The sequence below is a fragment of the Bombina bombina genome, chromosome 12, assembly GCF_027579735.1.
Source record: "Bombina bombina isolate aBomBom1 chromosome 12, aBomBom1.pri, whole genome shotgun sequence".
In the NCBI taxonomy this organism is placed as follows: Eukaryota; Metazoa; Chordata; class Amphibia; order Anura; family Bombinatoridae; genus Bombina; species Bombina bombina.
The window spans coordinates 123795049-123804787 of NC_069510.1; the positions used below are offsets into that span (position 1 = coordinate 123795049).

Sequence of the window (9739 nt, forward strand, 5' to 3'; positions counted from 1 at the left end):
GACTTGGACTGCTCCAGCTTGGAGGAGGAAGGGGAAAACTTCTGACCTTTGAAGTTACGAAAGGAACGAAAATTAGAATTTTGATGCCCCTTAGGTCTATTCTTCTTGTCTTGTGGCAGAAAGGACCCCTTTCCACCCGTAATTTCAGAAATTATTTCCACTAGACCAGGACCAAACAGGGTCTTACCCTTGTAAGGTAACAAAAAGTGCTTTGACATAGAGGTAACATCAGCTGACCAAGATTTCAGTCACATAGCCCTGTGGGCAGAACAGTGAAGCCAGACATGTTGGCTAGCAGTCTAATGACTTGTATGTTAGCATTAGAGATAAAGGAATTGGCAAGTTTGAGAGCCTTAATCCTATCTTGGATCTCCTCTAAAGGAGTCTCTTTTAAAATCAATTCAGACAAGATATTGCACCAATAAGATGCTGCACTTGCTACTGTGGCAATACAAACTGCAGGTTGCCATTGTAGACCCTGATGCACATACATCTTCTTTAAATAAGCCTCCAGCTTTTTGTCCATAGGATCCTTAAAGAAACAGCTATCTTCAATAGGGATTGTGGTTCTCTTAACCAAAATAGAAATAGCCTTTTCTACCTTAGGCTCGAATGGACACAGCAACAGGAAACATATTTTTAAAAATGGGAGACGGGGAGAAAGGTATCCCTAGCTTATCCCATTCCTGTGCAATGATCTCCGACACACAGTCAGGGACAGAAAACACTTCCACAGAGGAAGGAACATCATAGTACTTATTAAGTTTACTAGATTTCTTAGGGTCGACAGCGACAGAAGCATCGGAGTCCTTCAAAGTAGCCAATACCTCTATTAACAGTAAGCGGAGGTGTTCAAGCTTAAATCTGAAGTTAACCTCTTCAGAATCAGCCAAAGGAATTATACTGTCTGAATCTAAGATTTCCCCCTCAGAAGCTACCGAGGTATCCTCTTCATCAGACTTATGAAAGAGGTCAACCTTTGCAGCAGCAGAGGCGACAGACACCTTACTATCAGAGCAATGTAGTTTTCAAATTTCCGGTTATATTCTACAAAGCTGTATAGACGGTAATGTGCTCAGGGCGGGAAAAGCTTATATGCAGAAATGGGGCACAGAAAGTCGAAGAGGAAGCCTACACCTAAGAAGAAGACTGGAAATCTTGACATGCAATTTACCTGCACCTTCTGTAACCACGAGAAATCCTGTGACGTCAAGATGGATAGAGAACGGAACACTGGGGTGATTTCCTGCACCGTTTGCCTGGATAACCTATCTTCCAGAGCCTGTAGATGTGTATAGTGACTGGATTGATGTCTGTGAAGCAGCTTATCAGTAGCAGGCTCTACTTGTGAAGACCTCTCTTACCCTCCTTCCCTCACAGCTGCCAACATTTGTGTTTTGATCCATTGATTACACCACACACAACCTCAGTTCAAGTTCATGGAGCTCAGTTACTAAAACCCTTGGATCTGGATAAGGGAGGCAGTTCAGCCATCAAAAAATATAGGCATACAGAAGCTAAAAGCAATCAAATAGTGGCTCTTTTATAAGCGTGTGAATCCAAGGTTTATATGACTAGCATTTTATTTGCTCTGTAATCAAAAATGGGGAGTATTATTACACATTTCTCTAATTTATACCAAGCACTGTGTACCACCAAAACATCAAAAACCAGGAAGTAAATGTGCCCTGGTGAGGAGCTGTTCAAGACCAGGTATTAAATGTTCACCTGCTATTAAACCATGTATCCCTTTGTTTTAACTGCTGACTGTGCAGTGCAGATACTTTAAATCACCTTTAATCTTCAAATTAAAGTAGTCTTAAATGCATTTAAAGGGACACTAAATACATTTCATGCCCCTAACTCTAATTGATAGTGCTGCCATAATGGAACCTAGGTTACACAACAGGTATATGGAGAGTTACTGCACATGTGCAAGCACACCAGCACTGGAATACTTTTTATTATTTTTTGCTATTAATAAAGGTGTGATTATTTTTGCACTTCTCGTGTCAGTCTGATTCCTGGCACCCTGACATTACGCAAAGGCCATGAATCCTGATGGTGCTAATAATCCAATGGATGAACAGGATCACAGCTTGGATCAATTTGCACTAGCCCTGCAAACCCTGCTGACTCGCACTGCACATTTGAACCAAAGTGTCCCGCAAGTTATGGCTGCTCCTGTTTCCGCTGCTGCACCTAGTCCTACCAGGAGCATGTCTGGTTCTGCACCTCTACCTCAGCGATATGGAGGCGATCCTAATCAGTGCAGAGGGTTTTTGAACCAGGTGGGCATTTACTTTGAGATGTTACCTCAGGCATTTCCCTCTGACAGAGCTAAGGTGGGATTTCTCATCTTGTTACTCTCTGACACAGCTCTTGCCTGGGCTAATCCCTTGTGGGAGACTAATAAACCTGTGATATCAAATTACCCTGAATTTGTGGCCTCCTTTCGAAGGGTATTTGATGTTCCGGCTCGCTCCTCCTCTGCTGCTAAACGACTCATGTCCATTCAGCAAGGTACAAGAGCTGTTGCTCAGTATTCTATTGAGTTCCGTACACTTGCCTCAGAGGTAGGTTGGAACAATGAAGCCCTTGTTGCCGTCTTCTTTCATGGGCTCTCTGATGAAATTAAAGAGAAGTTGCTGCCAGAGATTTACCAGAGGATCTCGAGGCATTGGTGTCTTTTTTGATCCTAATTGACATCAGACTCAGAGAGAGGTCCTCTTTCAAGGAGCGCTTGCGGAAGCCTCCTGTTCCGTTGTCTCCTACGTGTTCGTTCCCACCCATGCCTCCCTCTCCTACCATGCCTCCTGGTCCCGAGTCACCATGTACTGCTGAGCCGATGCAGCTGGGATTCATGCGTCTCTCCGCGGCGGAGAGGGCCTTTAGGAGGGAGGGGCTCTGCATCTATTGTGGGTTACAGGGCAACCTTTTGAAGTCTTGTCCTACACGGCCGGAAAACGCTCACACCTAAGGTCCTTTCGGGGGCAGACCTTGAGTGATTTTTCCTCGTCACCGGAACCGCTTAAGGAGAAACCTATGGTCAAAGTTGTCCTTTCCTGGGTGGACTCCTCCATAGTCACTCAGGCTCTTGTTGACTCCGGTGCTGCGGGCAATTTCATTGACAGTGCTTTTGTATCTAAGTACTCCATTCCTGTTTTGCCTCGGTCCGTTCCGCTTGCTATTGAGGCCATTGATGGCAGGTCCCTTCAGCCCGCACTCGTTACTTACGAAATTGCTCCGTTGTCCATGGCTGTTGGGGCTCTCCATTTTGAAACCCTCCAGTTCCAGGTGATAAACTCTCCTCATTTTCCGGTTGTTCTGGGTTATCCCTGGCTCCAAAGGCACAATCCCAGTCTCGACTGGCGCAGGTCCGAAATTTTGTCGTGGTCCCCGCAATGTCTTTCTACTTGTCTTCGGAAACCAGTTAAAGTCTTGTGCACTTCTTCGGTATCTCAATTGCCAGAGGAGTACCAAGAGTTCCTAGACGTGTTTGACAAGCTGCGTGCCGGTACGTTGCCTCCCCACCGGTCTTACGATTGTGCCATAGACCTGCAACCCGGAGCCATTCCTCCTCGGGGCCGGGTGTACCCTCTGTCTGTTGCAGAAAATTGTGCTATGGAGGAAGATGTTGCCGATGCTCTGTCGCGGGGGATCATCCGCAAATCCTACTCTCCTGAAGGGGCTGGCTTCTTCTTTGTGAAGAAAAAGGGTGGCGAGTTTAGACCATGTATCGATTATAGGGGTCTTAATCGTCTTACCATTAAGAATGCTTACCCTATTCCGCTTATTTCAGAACTCATTGACCGCCTCGAGGGAGCTACGGTCTTTACTAAACTTGATTTGAGAGGAGCGTACAATCTTGTTAGGATTAAGGAGGGCCACGAATGGAAAACAACATTTAAAGTGATGGTAAAGTTGCCTCCATAACTTTACATATTTTGAAAGCTCTTGTCATTACTAACATATTGATCTGCTTATTTATTTCAAAACTCAATTAAACTTCTAAAAATCAGTGTTTTTTTCAGGCTCTGTTACCTGATTTTATACAGCCCCTGTCAGAGATTTTCACAGTGTAGTATTTGATTGGCATCTCTTTCAGCCAATAGGAGCCTCACCATGTGCCCCATGGATTTTACTCACAGCACGCTCCCGTGCTTGTAACTCTGCCTGGAAATGCAACTGTGCATGCGCAACTCAATACGCTATTTGCGCAACTAAATACCTGTACCCGTTAGCGGCCTCACTGTTTTAGTTGCGCAAATAGTGTATTGAGTTGCGCAGTTGCACTTCCAGACAGAGTTACAAGCACGGGAGCGTGCTGTGAGTAAAATCCATGGGGCGCATGGTGAGGCTCCTATTGGCTGAAAGAGATGCCAATCAAATACTACACTGTGAAAATCTCTGACAGGGGCTGTATAAAATCAGGTAACGGAGCCTGAAAAAAACGCTGATTTTTAGAAGTTTAATTGAGTTTTGAAATAAATAAGCAGATCAATATGTTAGTAATGACACAAGCTTTCAAAATATGTAAAGTTATGGAGGCAACTTTACCATCACTTTAACACCAGGAGCGGGCATTATGAGTATCTTGTAATGCCCTTTGGCCTATGTAATGCTCCTGTTGTTTTTCAGGAATTTATTAATGATGTCCTACGAGATATGTTGCAACAGTGTGTTGTAGTGTACTTAGACGACATCCTCATACACTCACCCACACTTGAGGCTCATCGTTCTGATGTTACACGGGTTCTTCAGAGACTACGCGAGAACGGCCTGTTTTGTAAACTCGAGAAATGTGAGTTCCATCAGACTCAAGTTACCTTCCTAGGTTATGTTATCTCCGTTGCAGGGTTCTCCATGGATCCTGACAAGTTATCTGCAGTTCTGCAGTGGCCTCGCCCAGTTGGTCTTCGGTCTATTCAACGTTTTTTAGGGTTCGCCAATTATTATTATTATCATTTATTTGTATAGCGCCGCCAAATTCGGTAGCGCTGGGTACAACGATGGGGGTATACAATGACAAAGATCTGTTATACAATACAAAACATAACAAGACTAAACAAATCTAGCACAGGATGAAGAGGGCCCTGCTCCGGAGAGCTCACAGTCTATAGGTTTAGGGTGCAGAGACATAAGGTTGGGGTAGCTTGTTACATCGGTTGTATTTGCAGCAGTGAGTCAGGCAGTTCATGTACATGTATTAGCTTGGTTCGGATGCGGGATGGAGGAGAGATGGTAAGCCTCTCTGAATAGGTGGGTTTTCAAGGATTTTCTGAAGCTATACAAGGTTGGAGACAGTCTGATGGAGCGGGGTAGAGAGTTCCAGAGGACAGGAGCAGCACGTGCGAAATCTTGGAGGCGGGAGTGGGATGTAGAGATAACAGGAGTGTAGAGACGTAGGTCAGAGTTTGAGCGAAGAGGACGGGATGGGGAGTATTTCACGATGAGAGAGGAGATATAGTTGGGAGTTAGACTGTTGAGTGCTTTGTAGGTTAGGGCTAATACTTTAAATTGTATTCTGGAGTGTATGGGGAGCCAGTGTAGAGACTGGCAGAGCGGAGCAGCTGATGTAGATCGTCGACTTAGGTGGATGAGTCTAGCAGAAGCATTCATAATAGATTGAAGGGAGGAGAGGCGGTGTTTTGGAAGGCCATTTAAGAGTAGATTGCAATAATCAATGCGTGACAGGATGAGGGAATGAATAACTATTTTTGTAGTATTTTGAGTAAGGAAGGGACGAATTCTGGAAATGTTGCGTAGGTGTGACCAGCAGGATTTGGTAAGCGTTTGTATATGTGGGTTGAATGTGAGTTCTGAGTCTAGTGTGACCCCAAGGCAGCGGACCTGGGATGAGGTGTTGAGAATAGAGTCTCCAACCATCAGAGAAATGTCAGGTGTCGGATGTCTCGAAGAGGGGGGAATAAGAAGCAGCTCAGTTTTTGACAGATTGAGTTGGAGGTAGTGTGAAGACATCCAAGAGAAAATTGCAGAGAGGCAGTCAGATATCTGGTTGAGTAAAGAGGGAGAGATATCAGGATAGGAAAGATAGATTTGTGTATCATCAGCATATAGGTGGTACTGGAATCCAAAGGAGGCTATAAGTTTTCCAAGGCAGGATGTATAAAGAGAGAAAAGCAAGGGACCCAAGACAGAGCCTTGCGGTACTCCAACTGAGAGCGGCATAGGATCACAAGATATGTTGTTAAAGGAAACTTAAAACGAGCGGTTTGAAAGATATGATGCAAACCAGGAGAGGGCTGTGTCTCGAATGCCAAATGAATGTAGTATTTTTAGGAGGAGAGGATGGTCAACTGTGTCAAAAGCTGCGGACAGGTCAAGAAGAATTAGTAATGAGTAATGGCCTTTTGCTTTGGCTGATAACAGGTCATTTGTTACTTTAGCAAGAGCGGTTTCTGTTGAGTGTTTAGGGCGGAAACCAGATTGTAGTGGATCAAGTAAGGAGTTAGTTGTGAGAAATTGAGTTAGCCGATTATAGACTAGTCGTTCCAATAATTTTGAAGCAAAGGGAAGTAAGGAGACCGGTCGATAGTTAGAAGGCGTGGAGGGGTCAAGCGAGGGCTTTTTTAGGATTGGTATGATTGACGCATGCTTGAATGTGTCAGGAAATGTGCCAGCAGTGAGGGATTGGTTAAAGAGATGAGTTAGGGTAGGGGTTAGTGAAGCAGAGAGAAGGGGAATAAGTCGTGAAGGAATAGGGTCAAGTGGGCAGGTTGTGAGATGAGCCGAGGATAGGAGTGCAGAGACTTCTTCCTCTGTTACAGGAGGGAAATAGCATAGATTTTTGTTAATAGAAGGGGTGGGTAGGATTGCTGAGTTTGCGGGGTGCGAGGTGCATATCTCTTTTCTAATGGTGTCAATTTTATTTTTGAAGTGATCAGCAACAATATGAGCATTGAGGTTGGTAGTGGGCGGGGGGGCAGGCGGACGTAGAAGGGAGTTAAAGGTTGAGAACAGTGTTCTGGGGTTGGATGCGTGAGATGACACGAGGGAGGAGAAATAGACTTGTTTTGCCAGGCTGAGCGCAGAGTTGTAGGACTTAAGGGTGAATTTATAATGTTGGAAATCAGCAAAGGTGCGTGATTTCCTCCACTGCCGTTCAGCGGCCAGTGAGCATCGCTGAAGATATCTGGTCTGTTTAGTGTGCCACGGTTGCCGTCGAAGAGTGGAGGGTGCAGTTTTGTCAAGTGTTGATTTTAATGCCGAATTATACTGTAGACTCACGAGGGTTGGGCAAGAGAGGGATGAAATGTCAGAGAGCAGAGGACTCAGTTGAGTGGAAAAGTCTGTGAGATCCAAGTCATTTAAATTCCTGTGAGGTAGCAGTTTTTTGGGGGCTTGCAAAGATGTAGCAGGTAGAGTGAGAGAGAATGTTAATAGATGGTGGTCAGAGAGAGGAAAGGGGAAGTTAAGAGAGTTGGAAACAGCACAGAGATTTGTGAAGACCAGGTCTATGGAGTTGCCTTCACAGTGTGTTGGAGATGTTGTCCACTGGGACAGGCCTAAAGAGGTGGTAAGGGATAGAAGTTTAGAGGCAGCAGGCGTGTTAGGCTTATCAAGGGGTATGTTGAAGTCCCCTAAGATGAGAGAAGGGACATTAGAAGAGAGAAAATGTGGAAGCCAGGCTTCAAAGTGGTCCAGAAATTGTGATGCTGGGCCAGGGGGCCGATAGATAACTGCAACACGAAGAGCTATAGGGGAGAAGAGGCGGATAGCATGAACTTCAAAAGATGAGAAGGAAAGAGAGGGGGGTGAAGGAATGCAGTGAAAGGTACTGTGTGGAGACAGGAGAATTCCTACTCCTCCTCCTTGTTTGTCTCCAGGCCTGGGAGTGTGACTGAAGTGCAGGCCGCCATAGGACAGAGAGGCTACAGCAGTTGTGTTAGAGGAGGAGAGCCAAGTTTCAGTGAGGGCTAACAGGTTAAGTGAACGTGAAATAAATAGGTCGTGAATAGATGTAAGCTTATTGCATACCGAGCGTGCATTCTAAAGGGCACACAAGAATTGGGGTGTACTAATAGAGGTGCAGTTAATGAGGTTTAGAGGGTTTCGTGTGCAAGGTGTATGAGGTGTCATTTGGGGTGGACCTGGGTTAGGCGAGACATCCCCAGCTGCAAGAAGAAGAAAGATGGTGAGTGAAAGGAGATGAGAATGTGTCTTATGTGAGTGTTTAAGTTTTTGATTAGTAAAGCATGGCTGGCTGAGGGATGTGAGATAGGAATAAATTTCATGTGTGTTGTAGAGGGGGGAAGGTAGAAGGGAAGGAGAAATAGGAATTTTCTGAGTGCTGTTTGTGAAAGGAAGAGCTGTGACTTTAAGTAGAAGGGAGGAAAAGGTTAATGCAGGCATTAGAAAGTGTAGCATGTTTGCATTTAAATGTCGGAATTTGAAAAGTACTTATTTCTGTTGTCCACTCCTTTGTCTAACTCCGTTGTTATAACTCTCTCTACACTTATGAACTAGCACACTTAGGGAACTACACACATGCAGTGCTGATCTAAAAAGCTAAGCTTGATGTAACAAGCTGGGGATATTCAATTTAAAGGTAATAACAGTCACATGATCCTAATTAGCATAGGTCATAAATTAGAGCAGGATCAAACAAGGCCTAAACAAACATTGCAAATGGCACTTTTCTTATCAAAATGGAAGACACAGAAAAGAAAGTTGTTGTTTTTTTATAAGGTACAGTTTTTTTGGGGAAATATGAAGTTCTAATATGTGTTGCAGTTTAAAATGGAGTCCTTGTTAAGCACATACCAGAGAGAAATACAGTTTTTTGGGGAAATATGCAGTTCTAATATGTGTTGCAGTTTAAAATGGAGTCCTTGTTAAGCACATAATTACTATAGAAAGTTTATTAAAAACTTTTCTTCCTTGGTCAAACCTATCACAGACATGACCCGTAAAGAGAATGATCCACTCCATTGGTCACCTACTGCCATTAAGGCCTTTGATAGTCTTAAGAATGCCTTTGCTGCCACTCCAGTTCTGGCTCATCCTAGCCCTGTCCTGCCTTTCGTTCTTGAGGTCGATGCGTCTGAGACTGGAGTAGGTGTCCTCTTGTCTAAACGTCCTACGCCTGACAGTTCCTTGCATCCGTGTGGTTTCTTCTCTAAGAAATTGTCTCCAGTGGAGTGCAATTATGAAATTGACGACAGGGAATTACTGGCCATAATTTTGGCACTTAAGGAATGGAGGCATCTTCTCGAGGGTACTAGCTTGCCAGTGCTCATTCTTACTGACCACAAGAATTTAACTTCTCTATCTGAAGCAAAACGTTTGTCGCCCGACAGGCCAAATGGGCCCTATTTTTGTCTTGGTTTAATTATGTGGTCTCCTACCTGCCTGGTCGTAAGAATGTTAGGGCTGATGCCCTCTCTCGACAATTTTCGCCTCTGTCCAAGGAGGAGTCTGTACCTACTCCTGTTATACCTCCTGACCATATTTTGGCTGCCATACGTACTAATTTGACTTCTCCCTTGGGGGAGGAGATCCTGGATGCACAAACCAATGCACCTCCTGAGAAACCTAGTGGTAAGTGTTTTGTTCCTGAGAATCTTCAAACTAAACTTTTGTACACTTAGCACTATTCTAAAGCTGCAGGTCACCCAGGCAAGAACCAAATGATTTGGTCTGTCACTCGACAATTCTGGTGGCCATGCCTTCATTCTGATGTTGCTGCGTATGTTGCCTCCTGCTCAGTTTGTGC

At 44.6% G+C, this 9739-nt stretch overlaps 1 pseudogene; it reads left to right on the forward strand.

Annotated features, from left to right (window-relative positions):
- Positions 1 to 1103: 1103 nt before the first annotated feature.
- LOC128642890 (transcription elongation factor 1 homolog) lies at positions 1104 to 1335 on the forward strand (annotated as a pseudogene).
- Positions 1336 to 9739: the final 8404 nt, after the last annotated feature.